At 46.7% G+C, this 22,173-nt stretch overlaps 1 pseudogene; it reads left to right on the top strand.

Moving 5' to 3' along the window:
* Nucleotides 1–18,921: 18,921 nt before the first annotated feature.
* Nucleotides 18,922–19,780, top strand: LOC111762920 (leucine-rich repeat-containing protein 34-like; annotated as a pseudogene).
* The last annotated feature ends 2,393 nt before the right edge of the window (nucleotides 19,781–22,173 follow it).

The following is a 22,173-nucleotide window of genomic DNA, read 5'->3' as shown; positions in this document are numbered from 1 at the left end:
GAGGAATTTACAAATTGAGACAAAAAGAAATAACCAAAAAAAAAAAAAGGCAAAGCTAACTGTAATGTTTAGGGATGCATACTCGGATAATAGAATTGCAAAGAAGGGTAAGAAGGTAATGATGAACATAAAAGTCCAGCTAGTGGGCTTCTGTTTGTTTGTGGGGAGGATGTTTTGGGGGAGATCACATGCATGACATCTGGGGTGGCTGACAAGGTCGTTGTCTCCCTTTCATGGGCGATACTTACAAGAGTGTTTGCAGTTATAACAATGTTAGTCTATTCATCAGTTCTATGCTGTTTTCTGTATTTCTGTCCCAAATTATAAAAAAAGAAAAAAAGAAAAAAATTTAAAAAGACATTCTTTGGACAATTGGCGAAACTGGAATCTTCTGGAGCTGTTCATTTTCTTGACCGTGAGTCTATGGAGACTGTCTTTATTCTTACCCCTGGTGCTGTGGAGTCGACCTATTTGTCAACAGCGTCTTTGAAGATGTTACTAGTTAAGGTGAGGCCAGACTGAATAAGGGTGGGCTTTAATCCAAAATGACTGGGGTCCTTAAAAACAGGAATTTGGGCACAGAAGGAGAAGACAGATGGGGAGAGGGTCAGCCGTGTGACGGAGGCAGAGACTGAGCAACAGAAAGCTGGCTCCACCAGGGGGCTACGGGCTGCAGAGACGGCACCATCTTGCCGACACCGTGATTCTGGACTTCCAGCCTCCAAAACTACAAGACAGTAAACCCCAGCCTGGGGAAGCAGATGTGACTCAACTGACAGAGCGTCCACCTACCATACAGGCAGTCCCAGGGCCTGCTGGCCCGTGTGCAGCTGGCCCATGCGCAGTGCTCCGCACACAAGGGGAGCCCCACGCGCGAGGAGTGCGCCCTGTAAGGAGAGCCACCCTGTGCGAGAAAAGCGCAGCCCACCCAGGAATGGCGCCACACACACGCAGAGCTGATGCAGCAAGATGAAGCAACAAAAAGAAACACAGATTCTTGGTAACGCCTGACAAGAATTCGGGCAGACACAGAAGAACGCACAGCGAATGGACACAGAGAGCAGACCACCGGGGCGGGGGCAGGGAGAAAAATAAATAAAAATAAATCGAAAAAAAAAAAAACGAATTCCAATCCGTGGTTTTTGTCACAACAGCCCTGGCAAACTAAGACAGTGTGGTGAAGTGAAAGCAGCACTGTGTTAACAATTGTCCAACCAGGGGGAAGGGTGTGTGGACGCCTATTGAACTATTTCAAATGTTCTGTATGTTTTAAATAAACAATGTGGGAAGGGGAGGGGGGCCCTTGTAAATTACACTACTGTGTTCAACCCCCAGATTCTTAGCTGTGTGAGCTTGGTTAAATTTCTTAACCTCTTAGAGCCTGTTTCCACATCCTAAAAATGGGGAAATAAATCTGGTTGCTAGGAAAATGAAATAATATATGCAGAATCTCGGTGCATAGTTTGCTTGCTCATACGTTCTTAGTGATTGCCAGAGCTATCATCAATCATTTCTTCTCTGTGGGTCTCATATCCTTCCTCTAATTCAACTCACATTAATTGAGCACCAGACTCTGGGCTAGGGGCTTTGCAAGCTTTGAGCTAGACATTCTCATCCACACTTTACAAGCTGAGGTCACAGGCCCTGCAAAGTGCCTGGCAGGGTGGCTCAAGAGGTTTAACAGGGAAGTGGACTTGGCCCAATGGACAGGGCGTCCGCCTACCACATGGGAGGTCCGCGGTTCAAACCCCGGGCCTCCTTGACCCGTGTGGAGCTGGCCATGCGCAGTGCTGATGCGTGCAAGGAGTGCCCTGCCACACAGGGGTGTCCCCCGCGTAGGGGAGCCCCACGCGCAAGGAGTGCACCCCGTAAGAAGAGCTGCCCAATGTGAAAGAAAGTGCAGCCTGCCCAGGAATGGTGCCGCACACACGGAGAGCTGACCCAACAAGATGATGCAACAAAAAGAAGCACAGATTCCCATGCCGCTGATAAGGATGGAAGCAGTCACAGAAGAACACACAGCGAACGGACACAGAGAGCAGACAGCTGGGGGTGGGGGGAAGGATGGGGAGAGAAATAAATAAAAAATAAATCTAAAAAAAAAAAAGAGGTTTAACAGCAGGGCTGAGGTTCGAACACATGACTTTCAGCAAGTTCCGGGCCCCCATGACTTGGTAGAATGTGGGTGGGACTATCTCCACAAGGTTACTGTAAGGTGAAAGGTGATGTATGTGAAAGTTGTTTGGAATGTAGGGAGTTTTGTACAGATGCAGAGGCAGGAAAGAACACGGCCCAGGAGTGGTTCCTTTTTTTTTTTTAGGAGATACCAGAGATCGAACCTAGGACCTCGTACATGGGAAGCAGGTGCTCAGCCACTGAGCTATATCTGCTTCCTAGGAGGAGGGTGCCCATGTTTCCAGAGTCCAGGCGTCTTGGCTGCTGCATCTGCCCAGCCCCAATCTCCAAGGATCGGGATGATCACTGCACGTCAAGCTTGCTCTAGGCAACCACCGCCCTTCCTGGTTGGAAGGTTTCCATTATCCAAACCCAAACCTGGGAAGCCAGCTGTCTTAGTCTGCCTGCGCTGCTATGACAAATACCACCCAGTGGGTTGGCTTAACCAAGCAGTTATTGACACACGGTTTCAGAGGCCAGGAGTCCAGCATCAAGATATAGGCAAGACTTGCTTTCTCCATGAAGACTGTAGCAATCTAGGGCTGGCTACCAGCGATCTTTGGGGTTCCTTGGCTTTCCCATCCCTTCTGACTGCTGGCTGCCAGCTTCTGGAAGGCCTCCAGGAATCCAGGTGAAAGCCCACACCTCAACTAAAACAACACTGTCACGAGGTCCTATTTACAGTGGGTTCCCATCCACAGCAAAGTGGATTAAGATGAAGGACAGGGGGGAAACGGACTTTGGCCCAGTGGTTAGGGCGTCCGTCTACCATATGGGAGGTCCGCGGTTCAAACCCCGGGCCTCCTTGACCCGTGTGGAGCTGGCCATGCGCAGCGCTGATGCGCGCAAGGAGTGCCGTGCCACGCAAGGGTGTCCCCCGCGTGGGGGGAGCCCCACGTGCAAGGAGTGCGCCCGTGAGGAAAGCCGCCCAGCGTGAAAAGAAAGTGCAGCCTGCCCAGGAATGGCGCCGTCCATACTTCCCGTGCCGCTGACGACAACAGAAGCGGACAAAGAAACAAGACGCAGCAAATAGACACCAAGAACAGACAACCAGGGGAGGGGGGGAAATTAAAATAAATAAATAAATCTTTAAAAAAAAAAAAAAAAGATGAAGGACAGGGAAGCAGACTTGGCCCAGTGGTTAGGGCATCTGTCTACCATATGGGAGGTCCGCGGTTCAAACCCCAGGCCTCCTTGACCCATGTGGAGCTGGCCCATGTGCAGTGCTGATGTGCGCAAGGAGTGCCGTGCCACTCGGGGGTGTCCCCGCATAGGGGAGCCCCACGGGCAAGGAGTGAGCCCTGTAAGGAGAGCTGCCCAGTGTGAAAGAAAGTACAGCCTGCCCAGGAATGGTGCCGCACACACGGAGAGCTGACACAACAAGATGACACAACAAAAAGAAACACGGGGAAGCGGACTTGGCCCAGTGGTTAGGGCATCCATCTACCACATGGGAGGTCCGCGGTTCAAACCCCAGGCCTCCTTGACCCGTGTGAGCTGGCCCATGCACAGTGCTGATGTGCGCAAGGAGCCTCCTAGCCATGCAGGGGTGTCCCCCATGTAGGGGAGCCCCACGTGCAAGGAGTGCGCCCCATAAGGAGAGCTGCCCAGTGCAAAAGAAAGTGCAGCCTGCCCAGGAATGGCGCCGCCCACACGGAGAGCTGACACAAGATGACACAACAAAAAGAAACACAGATTCCTGTGCGCTGATAACAACAGAAGGGGACAAAGAAGACGCAGTAAATAAACACAGAGAGCAGACAACCTGGGCGGGGGGAGGGGGGGAGAGAAAAAATAAATCTTTAAAAAAAAAAAGAAAGAAACAAAGATTCCCGTGCTGCTGACAATAACAGAAGTGGAAAAAGAAGAACACACAGCAAATAGATGCAGAGAACAGACAACCTGGGTGGGGGTGGGGGAGAAGGGGAGAGAAATAAATAAATAAATAAATCTTTTTAAAAAAAAGATCAAGGACGTAGCTCAGTCTACCACACCAACTATAAAACTTGCTTGTTTGTACCACTCAAGGGGCCCTTGAGACAGAATTGACACGATTCTGGAGAGGCAATTAATAAAGAATTTGAGAATAAACTCTGGCAAAGTAGCTGGGACCAAGCCTGGATCTTCCACTGACCACCCCACGTTTACGGAGTGCCAAGGTCGCTCAAGTTCATTTATTTGTGGAACAAATATTTCCAGAGCCCCTATCGTTTGCCCGATGACTCGTGCAAGGGTGAAGTGAGAACCGTCAGTCAGCGAGAGGCCAGGGGCTCAGGCACTCCCCCCTGCCCTGCTGAGAACTTGCTGGATGCCCTCGACAAGCCGCGAGCCCCTTCTTTGGGCCCCCTGCCTCATGCTGGGGCGCCGGCTGAGATCCCATTAGCCAACGCAGGCCAGCCTTGGGGGACAGAACCTGCTTCGCCCTCTGGATGGAGAAATGAAGGAGACACCCACGGGCCCCAGAGAGCTCGGAGCGTGGGCGGGTGCTAGATAAGTGGACAAAGACACAGGAAGTCTTGGACAAGAGACAGAAAGGCGTACACCGGGGATGGACGAGACACACCGCATTGCTTTCTTTATGCTAATTTCAGTCCAGCTCTTAGCCGCCCTCCAGACATGCTGGTGGGAATCTCAAGCTCCCGATGTCGGGCTTCGCCTCCAAAGATCTAAATAAGGGGGCGCCCTGCGGATGTTGCTCTCCCCAGGTAACAAAGGAACTGCCCTCCGGGCGCCCCTCGTCCTAGGGCCGGGGCTCCTCAGGTAGCCTCCCTTTTAAAGTCCTCTACCTGGGAAACTAAGTAAGATCAACACCTAAAGCAGACCCTCCTCTGGGAAGACAGGGCTCGTGGTGCCAGTCGGGGAACCCGCCGACCCCCGATGGCCCCGTGTCCGGGCTACAGCGCTGGGGCAGGCAGTGGGGGCTTCTTATGCAGCTGGGGGACCCCTCTGCCTGGCCTGGAAGTGGGGGTGCACTTCCAACCCTGGAAAAGAGGCTCCTGGACCCTAGTTGGGGTCCCCTGGGGGAGACTGCAGCTCCGTTGGGCCTCTGGGGCAGGGAGAGCAAGCTTCTGCACTGAAATCCAGAGCACGGGGCAGGAGGCGCCCTCGGCCTTGACCTGCGGTCTGGGCAAAGGGGTTTGCACTCTGACAGGCAGCTGCGGGCCCCGTCCTTCTGGAACAGGGAGGACAAAGGCATGTCGGTTGTATACATCGTGCTCCTTGTATACACGATACTTCCATGCCCATTTCCTACCAAAAAAGGAGTCCCTTTTTTTTCCAGTAAGAAAAACTTTATTTCCACCTCAAAAAATAACAGACAAAAGGCAACGCAACAAACGAAGGAAGCATTGCTTAAAAAAATCCTGCCCAGCATATTCATCTCACTGAATCCTAAAAACAAGCTCGGTGGTTTCTCCCGTGTTCCAAAAGATGAATAAATGAGCACAGATTGATTAAATGACCTGACCAAGATCTCCCTGTTAATGAAGGAAAGGAAAAAAAAAAAAAAAATGCTTGATCATAGTCACATCTCATAGAACCAAATCCCACATTCTTTTTCTTTTTACCTTTAGCATTGATCTAGTACCTTCTTTGCCTTTGCTAAAAAAATACTATTACTGTTAACTGTCGTCTATAAGTTACATTAGTTGTATTTTTCCCATAGATCACCATATTCTTTTTTTAAAAACTTCTCCAGTGCCTTTCTAGTGCACTTAAAGATTTATTTTTTATTTATTCCTTTCCCCTCCTCCCCTCCAGTTGTCTGCTCTCTGTGTCCATTCGCTGTGTGTTCTTCTGTGTCCACTGGTATTCTTGTCAGCAGCCCTGGGAATCTGTGTTTCTTTTTGTTGCGTCATCTTGCAGCGTCAGCTCTCCGTGTGTGCGGTGTCACTCCTGGGCAGGCTGCGCTTTCTTTTGCGCTGGGTGGCTCTCCTTATGGAGCACACTCCTTGAGCGTGGGGCTCCCCTACGCGGGGGACACCCCTGCGTGGCAGGGCACTCCTTGCGCACATCAGCACTGCACGTGGGCCAGCTGCACACGGGTCAAGGAGGCCCGGGGCTTGAACCCTGGACCTCCCACGTGGAGGTGGACGCCCTATCTGTTGCGCCAAATCCTCTTCCCGAGATGACCATATTCTTAACCTCAATCCTGATCTGCCGCCAAGATCACTACATTATACAGTCCCTAGATGATATGCTGCCTTTCAATGAACATTAACCCCTCTAGACCACCCCTTTTAGCCACAATCGCATTTATGAATCAGTAGTGTTAGTTATACACATTAGGGATATTCACTTTTTTTTGTTTGTTTAGTTTTTTCTTTATTTCTTCACTTTAAAAAAAATGTATTTTCAGCTTTATTAATGCCAAAGCAATTCAAGACAGGCAGGTTTTACCTGCCATTTATATTTATATTTTATGATTTACATTTATCTTATTCAGCTTGCTGTTTTTTTTTCACAATTGACTAGTAGTGGAAAGGGTTCTCACTGTAATTTTTTTAATACTCATTTTTAAAAAATTTATTGAAGTATCACTCATACATAAACATACATAAACAGTAACTGTATAGTAACTTACAAAACAAACATCTATAACACAATACAGGATTCTCATACCTCACCCTACCACCAATACCTTGCATTGTTGTTAAACCTTTTAAACAAATAATTAAAGAGCATTGTCAAAATATTACTACTAACCAAAGTATTTTCCCCCAACCCACTCTATTATCATTATCTTTATATCATTTATATATGAACATACATAAACAATATGTGCCTAGTAAAAGTTGTGAACTTACAAAGCAAACCTGCATAACATCATCCGGGGGTCCCGTACATCAACCCTCCACCAACACCTTGCACTGTTCTGAGACATTTGTTTACAAATTATGAAAGAATATTGTCAAAATCTTACTACTAATTATAGTCCTTATCTTACATTTGGTGTATTTCACCACCAACCCACCCTATTATTATTTTTTAAATACATTTTTAAGAAAGTTGTAACCCAACAAAACAATCATGCACATGTGCAGAATTCCTAAGCAACACCCCGCTATCAACACACCACACTGTGGTGGAATATTTGTTACAGGTTATAAGATAATATTATCTGATCGTTGCCACATCCATAGTGTACATTTGGCACACATTTTCCATACTACCTATTATCAACACAGTACATCTTTGTCATGGATGCAACAACATTACGTTATTACTACTAACCACAGTCCACAGGTCACTCCAGTTGTATTTTTCCCATGCTTCTCCACATTCCCACCACATTCCCACCATCAATAGTGATGTACATTTGCTCTAGCTCACAAAGGACACTCTTGCATCTGTACTATCAACCACAATTCTCATCCACCTCTGGGTTTACTGTGCTATTCAGTTCCTAGATTATTCTCTAGCGTACTGTCATTTGGCATTTACATCCCTAGACTACCATTTTCAGCCACATACCCATTTATAAACTAGCTGTTACTATTTGTTACCATCCACTCTATACATTGCCATAGTTTTACAGTAAAGCTAATTAAAACTTCCACGTACATTAAGCATCAGTCGTCCTTCTCAGCCCTCCTCTTATGTCCTTTAAGAATCCACAACCTACCACCAGGTCTTGAAGAAGTTTTCCTACATTTTCTTCTAGAAGCTTTATGGTTCTTGCTTTTATATTTAGGTCTTTGATCCATTTTGAGTTAATTTTTTGGATAAGGTGTGAGATAGGGGTCCTCTTTCCTTCTTTTCACTATGGATATCCAGTTCTCTCAGCACCATTTGTTGAATGGACTGTTCTGCCCAAGCTGCGTGGGTTTGACAGGCTCGTCAAACATTACTTGACCATACATGTGAGGGTGTGTTTCTGAATCATCAATTTAATTCCATTGGTCTATATGTCTGTCTTTATGCCAATACCATGCTGTTTTTACCACTGTAGCTAGGTAATATGATTTAAATTCTAGAGATTAGAGTCCTCCTACTTCGCTTTTCCTTTTTAAGATGTTTATGGCTATTCAGGACCCCTTACCCTTCCAAATGAATTTGATAATTGTGTTTTCAATTTATTTAAAAAATGATGGTGGAATTTTTATTGGAATTCCATTGAATCTGTATATCAATTTGAGTAGAACTGACATCTTAATGATACTTATGTCTTCCAATCCATGAATTCTTCCAATTATTTAGGGTTTTTAAAATTTCTTTTAACACTGAGTTGTAGTTTTCTGAATACAAATGCTTTTCATTGTTGATTAAGTTTATTCCTGAATATTTGGATTTTATCTGTTATATTTTATTTTCTCCACTCTTTTCACACTTTCAGTTACTTTTATTGGTACAATCCTCATTTCTACACTCTCTTCCAGGTCTCTCTCTTATCTTTTCTTTTTAGCCTCTAGCATACCCTTTAGTATTTCCTGAAAATCCTGAAATTCTCTCAGTTTCTGTTTATTTGTGAATATTCTAAACTCACCCTCATTTTTGAAAGACAATCTTTCCGGATACAAGATTCTTGGCTAGATGTTTTGCTCTTGTAGTATCTTAAATATATCATACCACTCTCTTCTTGCCTCCATGGTTTCTGGTAAGAAATCAGCACTTAATCTTATTGGGTATCCCTTATATGTTAAGTATTACTTTTCTCTTGCTGTTCTCAGAATTCTCTCTTTGTCTTTGGCAAACGACATTCTGATTAGGTTGTGTCTTGGAGTTGATCTATTCGGGTTTTTTTTTTGGATGGAGTACGTTGTGCTTCTTGGACAGGGATATCTACGTCCTTCAATAGGGTCGGGAGATTTTCTGCCATTATTTCTCAAATATTCCTTCTACTCCCCCACCCCCCCCCCCCTTTTTTTTTTCTCTTCTTCTGGGACACCCATGGCACATATGTTAGCATGCCTTTTGCTGTCATTTACTTCCCTGAGAGTTTGTTCAACTTTTTCCATTCTTTTTTTCATCTGTTCTTTTGTATGTTGCTTTCAGAGGTGTGATGGTTAGGCTATTATGTCAGGTAATTGTGCCAGTTGTTTGGTCAAGCAAGCACTGGGCTAACTGTAATACAAGGGCATTTATGGACTTTAGTCACCATTGACTTTACTGTAGTGGTAAATCATAGATAGCTGATTACATCAATCAGGGAGATGGCCATCAGCAATGAATGACGCTTAACCTGATCAGTTGAATCCCTAAAAAGGGGAAGTGATTCCACCATTGAGAGATAATTTCCCAGTTCATCTTTGGACAGCCAGCATCTCCCAGAACTCATCGAGGACCTTCATTGGACTTTCATCGGAGTTCCTGGTTGCACTACCTGTGGAACCTGGACTTGTGCATCCCCACGGCTGCGTGAGAGACTCTGATAAATCTCTTACTATTGACAGATATCCCTTGTTGATTCTGTTTCCTTAGAGAACTCTAATACAAGAGGCCATTTCTTCAAGCTCATCAATCCTTCTTTCTGCTTCCTCAAATCTGCTGTTATATGATTCCAGTGTATTTTTAATTTCATTTATTGCACCATTCATTCCCATAAAATCTACTATTTTTCTATGGGTGATTTCAAATTCTTCTTTGTGCTCATCCAATGTCTTTTTTTTTTTAAGATTTATTTATTTATTTAATTTCTCTCCCCCTCCCCCCGCACCCCGGTTGTCTGTTCTCTGTGTCTATTTGCTGCATCTTCTTTGTCCGCTTCTGTTGTTGTCAGCAGCATGGGAATCTGTGTTTCTTTTTGTTGCATCATCTTGCTGTGTCAGCTCTCTGTGTGTGTAGCACCATTCCTGGGCAGGCTGCACTTTCTTTCACGCTGGGCGGCTCTCCTCACAGGCGCACTCCTTGCGCAAGGGGCTCCCCTACGCGGGGGACACCCCTGCGTGGCATCAGCACTGCGCATGGGCCAGCTCCACATGGGTCAAGGAGGCCCGGGGTTTGAACAGCGGACCTCCCATGTGGTAGGTGGACGCCCTAACCACTGTGCCAAGTCTGCCGCCCCCAATGTCTTCTTAATAAAATTTTTTTTGAAGATTTATTTTTTTATTTCTCCCCCCCCCCCCCATTGTCTGCTCTCTGTGTCCATTCACTCTGTGTTCTTCTGTGTCCACTTGTATTCTTGTCAGTGGCACCGGGAATCTGTGTCTCTTTTTGTTGCATCATCTTGCTGAGTCAGCTCTCCCTGTGTGTGGCACTACTCCTGGGCAGGCTGCGCTTTTTTCATGCGGGGCGGCTCTCCTTGCGGCATGGCACACATCAGCACTGCGCATGGGCCAGCTCACCACATGAGTCAGGATTTGAACCCTGGGTTTGAACCCTGGGCCTCCCATATGGTAGACAGACGCTCTATCAGTTGAGCCAAATCCACTTCCCTTTTCTTAATATCCTTAATCTCTTTAGCCATCTCATTGAATTTATTAAGAAGGTTTGTTTGAACATCTATGATTAGCTGTCTCAACTTCTTTAGGCCATTTGGAGGCTTATCTTGTTCCTTTAACTGGGCCATATCTTTTTGGTTGGTGTCTTGGCATCTGGATTACTAGAGTATTTTTTCTGGGTGCAGATTTCCTCTGTAGTTTAGGGCTTCCTGCCCTTTCTCCCTTGCTGGTTGTGCAGTAGGAGCCAAGGATATAGTTGCTATAAGCTGTGGAGGCTCAAGCTGCCCTCATTGCCCCAGGGACCAATGAGTTTCTTCTTTGCCGAGGGTTGGGGGGGGGGTAGGGACAGAGTCACAGCTGTGTGGAATAATCCAAGTAATGTAGGCCTAGACTTTAGTTGCCTAGAGAGATTGATGAAGCTTTACTCCCTTTTCTCCCCTGCCTGGGGCAGGTGTGGGCAGCAATCTATGTTGTGCAGGTCCAAGATGACTGCAGTTGCCCCAGCAGGCTTGTTTTTTATTTTATTTTATTTTATTTATTTATTTTTCTCCCCATCCCCTCCCCCCCCCCAGTTGTCTGCTCTCTGTGTCCATTCACTGTGTGTTCTTCTGTGTCCGCTTATATTTTTGTCACGAGCACCCGGAATCTGTGTCTCATTTTGTTTCGTCATCTTGCCGCGTCAGCTCTCCATGTGTGCGGTGCCATTCCTGGACAGGCTGCACTTTTTTTTTCACGCTGGGCGGCTCTCCTTATGGGGCGCACTCTTTGTGCGTGGGACTCCCCTAGGTGGGGGACACCCCCGCGTGGCAGGGCACTCCTTGCACGCATCAGCACTGTGTGTGGGACAGCTCATCACACGGGTCAGGAGGCCCTGGGTTTGAACCCTGGACCTCCCATGTGGTAGGCGTACGCCCTATATGTTGGGCTAAATCCGCTTCCCTCCCAGTGGACTTCTGAGTACTCAGTCTGTGCCAGCCAGAGGTACCTGCAGTTCCCTGTATAGGCTGGAGCAGGGCTCCTCAGCCTCCTCTCTGCCGGAGGTGGGGCTGAAGCCTAGGCTAGAGCTGCAGGCCAATGAATTTTCTCTGCAGATGGACTGTCTTTTCCTTCCATTCCTTCGAGGATGTTGCAGGATGCTCTTCTGGTCTCCTGGAACCCCCAAACAGGTGCTTCAGCTATTTATTAACTGCCCTGAAGCAGGTGCTGACTCTAGGAGCTCTTTACTCTGCTGCCATCTTGCTGGTTGTTCTCTCACTGTGATTTTTAATTTTCATTTCTCTGATTTCTAAAGAGCTTAAGCACATTTTCGTAGATGTGCCAGCCATTCAAGCTTCTCTCTCTGTGAAGTACCTGGACAAGTTATTTATTTTTTTAAAGATTTACTTTATTTTGTGATTTCTTCCCTCACTCCTCATTATTTGTGCTTGCTGTCTGCTCTCTGTGCCTATTCGTTGTGCTCTCTCTGCGTCTTGCTCATCTTCTCTAGGAGGCACCAGGAACCGAGCACGGGATCTCCCATGTGATAGGCGGGCGCCCAAAATGCTTGAGCCACATCTGCTTCCTCGGGCAAGTTCTTGAGCCATTTGTCATTGTTTTATATTGATATGTAGAGTACTATAACTCTCCCAGATATAATTCTTTGTTTATGTATGCTGCAAATATCTTCTCCCATCTTGTAGTTTTTCTTTTCACTTTATTAATAATTCTGTTAAGGAACAGAAATTCTTAATTTTAATGTCGTCATGTTAATCCTTCTTTATGGTAGACACATTTTACATCTTATTTGAGGAATCCTTCACTACCCTGAGATTATGAAGACATATAGTTTTTCTTTTCACATTTAAATCTAGAATCCATTTGGGATTACTTTTTACTTCTAGGGGTTCTATTTGGTTCCTTTTCCCAGTTGAGAATGTGGCTCTCCACGGTCCCAGCGTTATGCGGGTATCTTCAATTGACACCTAACTTGGGGAGGCCCCGGGTCTTCAGTCCCTAAACGGGCTAAGAAAACCGATGCTTAAATTCACAAAAGTGATTAGGCCTCCCCTGCCACTCTGGATTCCTTCCTTCAGTTAGCTATTGACCCAGCCGTTCCTTACATTTTACCAGTTCATGGATGTGTCTAAAAGGACTGAAAAAGTGATCTAGCATTTTCAGTTATATTTGATGGGAGGATCCTTTCAGGGACCTAATTCTCCATGCTTGCTGGAAATGAAAGCCATTGAAAACCTCAATTGTTACATTTCTAGAAATTCCATCCTACTCCTTTTCAGGTCTGTTGGTAATTTTTAATAATCACTTACCCCTTGTGCTTATTTTTAGTTCTTGCTTTTATTTCTTTAAACCTACTGTACTATTTTTTTAAAAAATAATTCATACCTTATTTCAAATTCAAAAAATTAAATAACAAAGGCAGCTGAACAGGTTATGGTGGCATTACCCCAAAATGAACACAGATATTCATTTCTGTAGCCACATTAAATGACATTATTGAGTTCAAGAATTTTTTTTTTAAAGATTTATTTATTTTATTTCTCTCCCCTTCCCCCCTCCCCCCCACCCTCCAGCCCCGTTGTCTGTTCTGTGTCTATTTGCTGCGTCTTCTTTGTCTGCTTCTGTTGTTGTCAGCAGCAGGGGAATCTGTGTTTCTTTTCGTTGAGTCATCTTGTTGTGTCTTTTCTCCGTGTGTATGGCACCATTCCTGGGCAGCCTGCACTTTCTTTCGCGCTGGGCGGCTCTCCTTACGGGGTGCACTCCTTGCGCGTGGGGCTCCCCTATGCGGGGGACACCCCTGCGTGGCAGGGCACTCCTTGCGCACATCAGCACTGCGCATGGGCCAGCTCCACACGGGTCAAGGAGGCTCGGGGTTTGAACCACAGACCTCCCATGTGGTAGGCGGACGCCCTAACCACTGGGCCAAGTCTGCCGCCCGAGTTCAAGAAATTCAACATTGAAATAAAGCTTTCAGTCTATATTCCCATGTTTTCATATGTCCCAGTAATGCCCTTCTGAGCCTTTTCTCCTCTATTATTAGATCCAGTCGAGGGTCAAGTCTTTTTTAAAAAAGATTTATTTTTGTTTATTTCTCCCCACCCCCCTTGTTGTTTGCATTTTCTGTGTTTGTTTGTTTTGTGCTAGTCTTTTTTTATTTTTAGGAGGCACCGGAAACCGAACCTGGGACCTCCCATGTGAGAGGGAGGCACCTGATGCCTTGACCCACCTCTGCTCCCTGCTTTGTTGTGTCTCTCATTGTTTTCCTCCATGTGTCTCTCGCTGCATCCGTTCGTTGCGTCAGCTCGCTGTCTTGCTCGTCTTCTTTAGGAGGCATGGGGAACTGAACCTGAATCTCCCATGTCATAGGCAGGAGCTCAATCGCTTGATCCACATCCACGTTTGCATTTAATTGTCACTGTCTCTTTAGTTGCCCTTTTTTTTCAATTGTGGAAATACACCCATGTGTATTACAAACACATACACACACACACACTGCAACTATACAAGCTTTCCCATTGCTACCCTTTCCCAGGATTCTCTTCAGTGGCATTCATCCCATGCACAATGTTGCAACACCCTCACCTCCACCCACCACCCCCACACAGAGACCGTGCCCTCGTCATCCACCAGCTCCCCAGGCCCCACCGCCGAAGGCTGGGAGGAGCGATACGCCAGAAATAGGCAGGGCCGCAAGCCCCACCCTGCAGCTTTTGCTTGCTGTCTGCTCTCGGTGTCCACTCGTTGTGTGCCCTTCTGTGTGTTTTTACTTGTCTCCCTTTTTGTTGCGTCACCTTGCTGAGTCAGCTCTCCGCAGCACTAGCGGGCTGGCGTCTCTCCATGGCATGCGGGCAAGCCTGCCTTCACAAGGAGGACCCGGGATGGGAACCCAGGGCCTCCCATACGGTAGACCGGAGCCCAACTGATTGAGCCACAGCAGCTTCCCAATAGGTTGGATTTTATAATGAGAATTTATGAGGTTAAAAGCTCAGAGTTCTTGTTTTCCAAAGTGACTATTTGAGCCTGCATTTGCACAAGCAGTGTATGGAAATTCCAGTTGCCCCACAACCCTCTCAGCACCTGGTATTGTCAGTTTTGTTTAGTTTCATTTTTAATTTAGCTATTCTAGAGGTTATGTTGGCATCTACTGGGGTTTAATTTCCATTTTCCTGTTGACTAAGGATGTTGAACATTTTTTTCTCGTGCTTACTGATCACTTATATTTCTTCTTTGGTTAAGGGTCTATTCAAATCTTTTGGCAATTTTTTTTTTTTAATTGGAGGTTTGTCTTCTTAACCAGTTGTAGGAGTATTGGATGCAAATCCTTTATTAGATATGTGTGGGGATTTTTTTTGTTGTTTGAATTTTTTTTTATTGAGATGTAGTTTGCACACAATAAGATCCTATTATAAATGTAGAGTTAAAAAAAAAAAAGCTCACAGTTCTGAGGCTGAGAACGCCCAGGTCAGGGCGCCGGCGGCGATGCTGTGTCACCAGCTGCGGCTGTGGGGAGCAGGCCCAGGGCAGGGCGCAGTGGGCTCTGCCGGGCTCTGCTTTCTCCTCCAGGCTTGCTTTCTCCCCGAGCCCAGCAGTGGGCCAGCAGGCATAAGGCTCTTCTCTCCCCCAGCCTCGTCTCTTCAGCCTCTCGGGGGCCTCTTCCCGAGCCTCTGTGCTCTGCTGGCTCCAGCCGCCGGCATCCAGCTCCCCTTTCTCAGCCTCTTGAGGTTTCTCTGTCTCTGAAGTGTTTTTCTGTGTGTCTCTGCATGTTTCTACCATTTAAACGGGACTCCACTAAAAGGATTAAGACCCACCCTGGGTCATGCTCTACTGAAGTGATCTAATCTAAAGGAAGGGTCCTTAATGGAATCTAATCAAAAGGCCCCACCTATAATAGATTTACATGCACAGGAATGGATTAGCTCTAAGAACATGGACTTCCGAGGTCCGTCCAGGGTCAAACTGCCAGACTCCCTGACCACACCCTGGTAACCTACTCTCAAATATTAAGAAAATAGATAAATAGACAGACAGCAGACAAATGGATAGATGCATAGATGATAGGTAGGTAGGTAGGTAGATACAGCAAACATGGCTAAATGTCAAATTGGTGATATGAATATTGGGAGGTAGGTGGGTGGTATGTTGAGCTCTCCATAAGGGTTTTCTATTATTTTTGACCCTGTCCTACAACTTTCAAGTTATTTCAAAATAAAACGTTTGGGGAACAGATGTAGCTCAGTGGTTGAGCACCTGTTTCCCATGTATGAGGTCCTGGGTTCAATTCCCAGTATCTCCTAAAAAATAAATAAATAGAAGGTTTAATAAAAAAACAAAAGAAAATAAAAACCTAACCTCTCATGTTCCGTGTTTGCTCAACCCCACTGGTTCTCCCCTCAGAGTAAAAGGCAAAGCCCTTATCCAGACAAGGACCTAGAAGTTTCCGTGTGACCTGACCCCCCGCCCCCAGACACCCCGCCCTTGCTGTGTGCCCTCCTCCTCATCTCGTCCTGCTCACTTCCTCCTCATTCCTCTAAACGCAGCTCTCTCTCTCCCAGCAGGCTGCTCCCCCTGCAGGGAATGCCTGCCGCCTCTTTAGCCCCCACACCTCCTGGCCTTCTTTACTCAAACCTCACCTGTCCCATGAGGCCCACCTTGGCCACCACCTTTCTAAAACTTACCCATCACCTCCCGCCCCCATCTGGCGCTCTCAACCGCCCTTTCCCGGCTGTTTCTTTTCTTATCATATCCTTGTCACTGCGTGTGCGCGTTTAAAACTTTTTGTGAATTGCAGAACAGATCGTGTTCTTGGAATTAACCCATTCCCGTGGGTGTGGGACCCTTCGGTTGGATCGAAGTCAGCTGGGGGTCTTTGACTGGAGCACTGCAGCGAGTGGGTCTCGCCCTCCTGCTGGAGTCCTGCATAAATGGAGAAGCATGCAGAGACACGCAGACAAGGAGAGCCGCCCTTTTACCCTGCCCGGAGACCAGAGGAGAGGGGAGCCATGTGCCTGGTGGCCCACAGCTGAGTTCGGAGAGAATGTAGACTGGAGGAGAAGGCAGGCACCGGTTTTTGCCTTGCCACATGGCAGGAGTTTAGGACCGCCAGCAGCCAACCTTCCGTGAAACAGCCTCTCTAGATGATGCCTTGATCTGGATATTTTTGCAGCTCAGAACTCTAAGATTGTACCCTAGTAAATTCCTGTTAAAAAAGCCAGCCCATTTCTGGTATTTTGATGTGGCAGCCCTTAGCAAACGAAGACACTATCTAAGATCGCCTGACTTCTTCATTATGTCTGCTCTACCTTATCCCCCTCTAAAGACCTTAAGCCAGTCTCGGCATCTTCTGTGTGTTTTGTTCAACGGTTGCATCCCACGTTGTCTTAGTTTACCAAAGGCTGCTGATGCAATATACCAGAAATGGGCTGGCTTTTATAATGGGAATTTTATTAGGGTAAAAACTTACAGTTCTGAGGTTGCAAAAACGTCCAGATCAAGGCACCATCAGCGAGGCTTTCCCGCCCGAGGCTGCTGCTGGTGATCCGGGAGCCCTGCCAGGCGGGGAGGCAAGACGGTGGGTCCGCGGGTCTCTCCCTACTTTCTCCTCGAGCTCAGCTGGGCCTTGTCTCCTTGAGCCTCTCGGGGCTTCTGTCTTTCTGCAGCTGTAGCTGACCCTGGAGTCCTCTCACACGGCAGGTCAAAACGGCAGACGCCCCTTTCTCCGTGTCTCTTCTCGTTCTGAGTGTTCTCAGTTTCTATCAGACCCAGCGAGAGGGTGGAGACCCCACCTGAGTCCCGCCTCACTGACGCAGCCCATCCCAAAGCCCCGAAGCCATCTCATCAAGAGATCTAATCAGAGGTCCCTCAACTGAATCTAATCAAAAGCCCCCTTCCGTCTACACTGCTTTACAGGCACAGGAATGGGTTAGCTTAAGAACATAGTTTCTGGGGTCCACAAAAGACAACCCAGGACACAAATACACAGAATGGTGGTTAGCACGTAATAAGTACACAAGAAATATTTGCAGAAACGAACCAAAGTACTAAACCCTGATGACGATAAGACCGCCACGGACAAGGATAACTTCATCCCTTCTTTTTATTTTCCGAGGGTTCAGAGTCCCAGATGGTGCACTAGGCTATGCCGGCTCCAGCTGCACAAGGCAGGAGGACCAGGTGGCGTTTGCCAAGTGCCATTCTGACATCACACGACTGGAATGAGGGGGCATGTGCCTGGCCTCCTGCCAGCGGCGACCACGCATAGGGGACAGAGCCCACTGACATCGCAAGCCTGAAAGCTTTTCTCTAATTTCAGTGGGGGAACATCGGTTCTTCTTAGGAAATGAGTATCCAGGCCCAGTGCGTGGTTTCCAAACTTGCCTGCTCGCTGGCATCACCCACAGAGCCTCCAAAAAATCCAGAGGTTATGACCCCCCAGTCTGGGGGTGCAGTCTGGACATAGGAATGTTTAAGACTCCCCCTGATTTTAACATAGAACCAGGATTGAGAACCGCTGCTCTACACCAACGACAGCCAGCAGGAATGGAGAGGAGCGGCTGCTCAGACTGTTGTGGAGAGGGATGACACCTGAGGTACCGAGCGACGAAACCAGCTAAGAAACGAGGCCAAAACGGCAAAAAAACACAACGTGGATTTCAGCATTTGCTTCTCTACAAATGAAAAAAGCCTCACATGTTTCTCCTGCTATGTACAAATGGGGAAGTTTCAATCTTTAGTTCTTTTGGAAGAAAAATCTGGAGGGAAAGGCTGCTCAATTGCAATTCAATCTCCAGGCGCTTTTTCTCGGTTCAAAGCCAGCTGCCTAGTTCATTACCCAGCGATTTTAACGCTTTCTGCTCCCGAGCTGTGCGGATCAATGGAAACAGCCTTGATGGGATAATTTTTCCCTTTGTCCTGTCTTGAAGGTGGTTTCACACTTAATACAGAGAACCAACTGCCAAATTACACATTTCCGACAGTGCCCAAGGGTGGCCTAAAAAAACCCACAAACTGGGAGGCGCACGGTCACCGTGACAGTGCCACCTTCAAGGCCAGCACGGCCAGGAGGGGAGCACCCCTTCCTGGCCAGGCACCCACTCTGGCACCCTCTCCAGCACCCAGTCTGACACCCGCTCTGGCATCCACTCCAGGGCCCACACTGACACCCACTCTGATGTCCACTCCAGGGGCCACACTGACACCCGCTCTGATGCCCACCCCAGCACCCAGTTTGATACCCGCTCTGGCACCCACTCCGGCACCCACTCCAGAGCCCACACTGACACCTGCTCCGACGCCCACTCTAACGCCCACTCCAGCACCCACTCCTGTATTGGCCTTGGTCAGCCAACACATTCCAGCATCTTGCACCAGTCTTCGGGATCATTATTTTAATCTGTGCATGGAAAAGATGCAGAAAATTAATAAATACAATTTATATTGAATATACTCCAGGCAGGGGAGGAAGCAAGTAAAACGGGATTGGAAAAAGAAATCACGGTAAACCCTGCCGATACCAATTGCCTCCTGCCAGGAGGAAGAATTAGCAAGTGAAGATTTGGGGATTTTTTCCAGAATTTTGAAGAAAAACCCATGTATCACTGCCTCCTTTTTCTGTGTCCTTCAGGTTTGGATGTTAGATATAACCTCAGTGAGGTGGGCACATGCTATGTTGCAAAACTGCTTCAGAAACAACTCGATCTCATTTATTTAAACCTTAGGTTTAATGATAGGGGGTCCAATATGGAGACATGATTGCTAGAGTGCTACATGAGAATACAATTCCTTACTAAGAAGTAGAGTTTTATTGTTTTATTATTTTTGGAGTAATGAAAACGCTCTTCTACTGATTGAAGTGATGAATGCACAGCTCTGGTGGTACCAAATGTCGTTCATTGATTGTACACTTTGGATGGATTATATGGTTTGTGAATACATTTCAATAAAAGTTGGTTAAAAAAAAGAATACAACTTCGAAGTACCTGAGAACGACTGGGAGCAAGATTGAAAATAAGAGTGGAATTATTTTTCTTTCTTTTTTATTATTTTTATTAATTTTTAATTTTTTTTTAGGTGGAATGTTTTTGGCTGCAAGGCTGCAAATGGATTCATCCTTAGAGAAATTAGATCTGGGAGACTGCTCTAGGATGCAAAATGTGATTGCATTTGCTACTAGCCTAACACAAAATCAAGCAATTAGGGAAACAGACATAAATTGTTCTAAACCATATGGTGAATAGGAAGTGTTCACAGGTCACAGGACCATATGTTAAGAGAATCGCTGCCTTGTTGAACTACGCTTGAGCATGATATTAAAAAATGTATAAGGGAAGCGGCCTTGGCCCAATGGATAGGGCACCCACCTACCACATGGGAGGTCCATGGTTCAAACCCCGGGCCTCATTGACCCGTGTGGAGCTGGCCCATGCGCAGTGCTGATGTGCGCAAGGAGTGCTGTGCCTCGCAGGGGTGTCCCCATTTGGAGTGTGCCCCGTAAGGAGAGCCGCCCAGCGCAAAAGAAAGTGCAGCCTGCAGGAGTGGCACCGCACACTCAGAGAGCTGACACAACAAGATGACGCAACAAAAAGAAACACAGATTCCTGGTGCCGCTGATGAGGATAGAAGCGGTCACAGAAGAACACACAGCGAATGGACACAGAGAGCAGACAACTGGGGCGGGGGGGAAGGGGAGAGAAATTTTTAAAAAATGTATGAGGGAGCAGGTGTAGAGCAGTGGCTGAGCACCTGCTTCCCATGTACGAGGTCCTGGGTTCAATCTCCTAAAATATACATATACATAAAAACAGTTAGGTGAACTGCACTTGAACGCTAGCTGAGGCTACCCTGATGTCAAATGCAATAAAATACTCTGTGATAGACTGGTGCGTTTAGCTAATGACCTGAAAAGTATACCATCCTGCAGGTGATAGGTCTTGCTTTTAACAGAATAGAAAGCAAAGGAGCAAATGATTTTACTGAAAGTCTTGCTTCACATAACAGGAGTGTGAAAGCGTTCGGTAGTTAGTGACAACTCAGAGCAGGGGTTCTGAACCCGTTTTGTTCCACGGACCCCTTTGCCAGTCAGGTGAAATCCACGGACACCGTCCACCCTGTACTGTGTATTATTTTTATAAATATATCAAACCCACACCAACACATCCCCACAAGAATAATGCTTTTTTGAATTTAAATTCGAGCTCACGGACCCCTGGTCAAGATCCTCTGACACAGAGGGAGAAAGATGTGTTGCACTTCCACAGTCAGTGAAGACAAATCCCACAGTCGCTAACATCTACATTTGGGGAAACAATTTTTTTTTTTTCATTTCTCAATTAAATTTTTAAAAAATCATACAATATGTTACACAATATATTTTGCTCACAGTAATGCAATCATACAGTGTTTGTCCTTTTGTGTCTGGCTTGCTTTGCTCAACACGACGTCCTCCAGGTTCATTCATGTTGTCATATGGGTCATAACTTCATTTCTTCTTACAGCTGCCTAATATTCCATCGTGTGAATGCACCCCAGTTTATCCGTTCATCGGTTGACGGACACCTGAGTTGTTTCCGACTTTTGGCAATTGTGAATAACACTGCTATGGACATCGGTGTGCAGATGTCTGTTCATGTCACTGCTCTCAGTTCTTCTGGGTATGTACCTAGTAATGGTATTGCAGGGCCACATGGTAAGTCTATATTCAGGTTTTTTAGGAACCGCCAAATGGTCCTCCACAGTGGCTGCACCACTCTACATTTCCACCCACAGTGAATAAGTGTTCCTGTCTCTCCACGTCCTCTCCAACACTTGTAGTTCTCTTTTAATAGTGGGCTTTCTGATAGGTGTGAAATGATATCTCATTGTAGTTTTGATTTGTATTTCCATAATCATGGTGATGTTGGCTATTTCTTCATGTGGTTTTTTTTTTGCCATTTCATTTCTTCTTTGGATAAATGTCTGTTCAAGACTTTTACCCATTTTTTAATTGGGTTGTCTTTTTATTGTTAGGTAGTAACATCTCTGTATACCCTGGATATTAAATCCTTATCTGGGAAGTGGACTTGGCCCAGTGGTTAGGGCATCCGTCTACCACATGGGAGGTCCATGGTTCAAACCCTGGGTCTCCCTGACCCGTGTGGAGCTGGCCCATGCGCAGTGCTGATGTGCACAAGGCGTGCTGTGCCAAGCAGGGGTCCCCCACCTAGGGGAGCCCCACGCACAAGGAGCGAGCCCTGTAAGGAGAGCCGCCCAGCGCGAAAGAAAGTGCAGCCTGCCCAGGAATGGCGCCACACACATGGAGAGCTGACACAAGATGATGCAACAAAAAGACACAGATTCCCGGTGCCGCTGATAAAGATAGAAGTGGTCACAGAAGAACACACGGTGATTGGACACAGGGAGCAGACAACTGGGGCGGGGGAGAGGGGGAGAAGGGGGAAAGGGGAGAGAAATAAATAAAAAATAAATAAATCTTAAAAAAAGAAAAAACACCCTCATTTGACATGTGATTTCCAAGTATTTTCTCCCATTGAGTTGGCTGCTGTGATGGTCAGGCTATTGTGTCAACTCAGCTAGGTAATTGTGCCCAGTTGCTTGGTCAAGCAAGCACTGGGCTAACTGTAATACAAGGGCA

Source organism: Dasypus novemcinctus, chromosome 21 (genome assembly GCF_030445035.2).
Source record: "Dasypus novemcinctus isolate mDasNov1 chromosome 21, mDasNov1.1.hap2, whole genome shotgun sequence".
Lineage (NCBI taxonomy): Eukaryota > Metazoa > Chordata > Mammalia > Cingulata > Dasypodidae > Dasypus > Dasypus novemcinctus.
The sequence above is the reverse complement of the archived record's forward strand: the minus strand, read 5'-3'. Positions and strand labels throughout refer to the sequence as shown.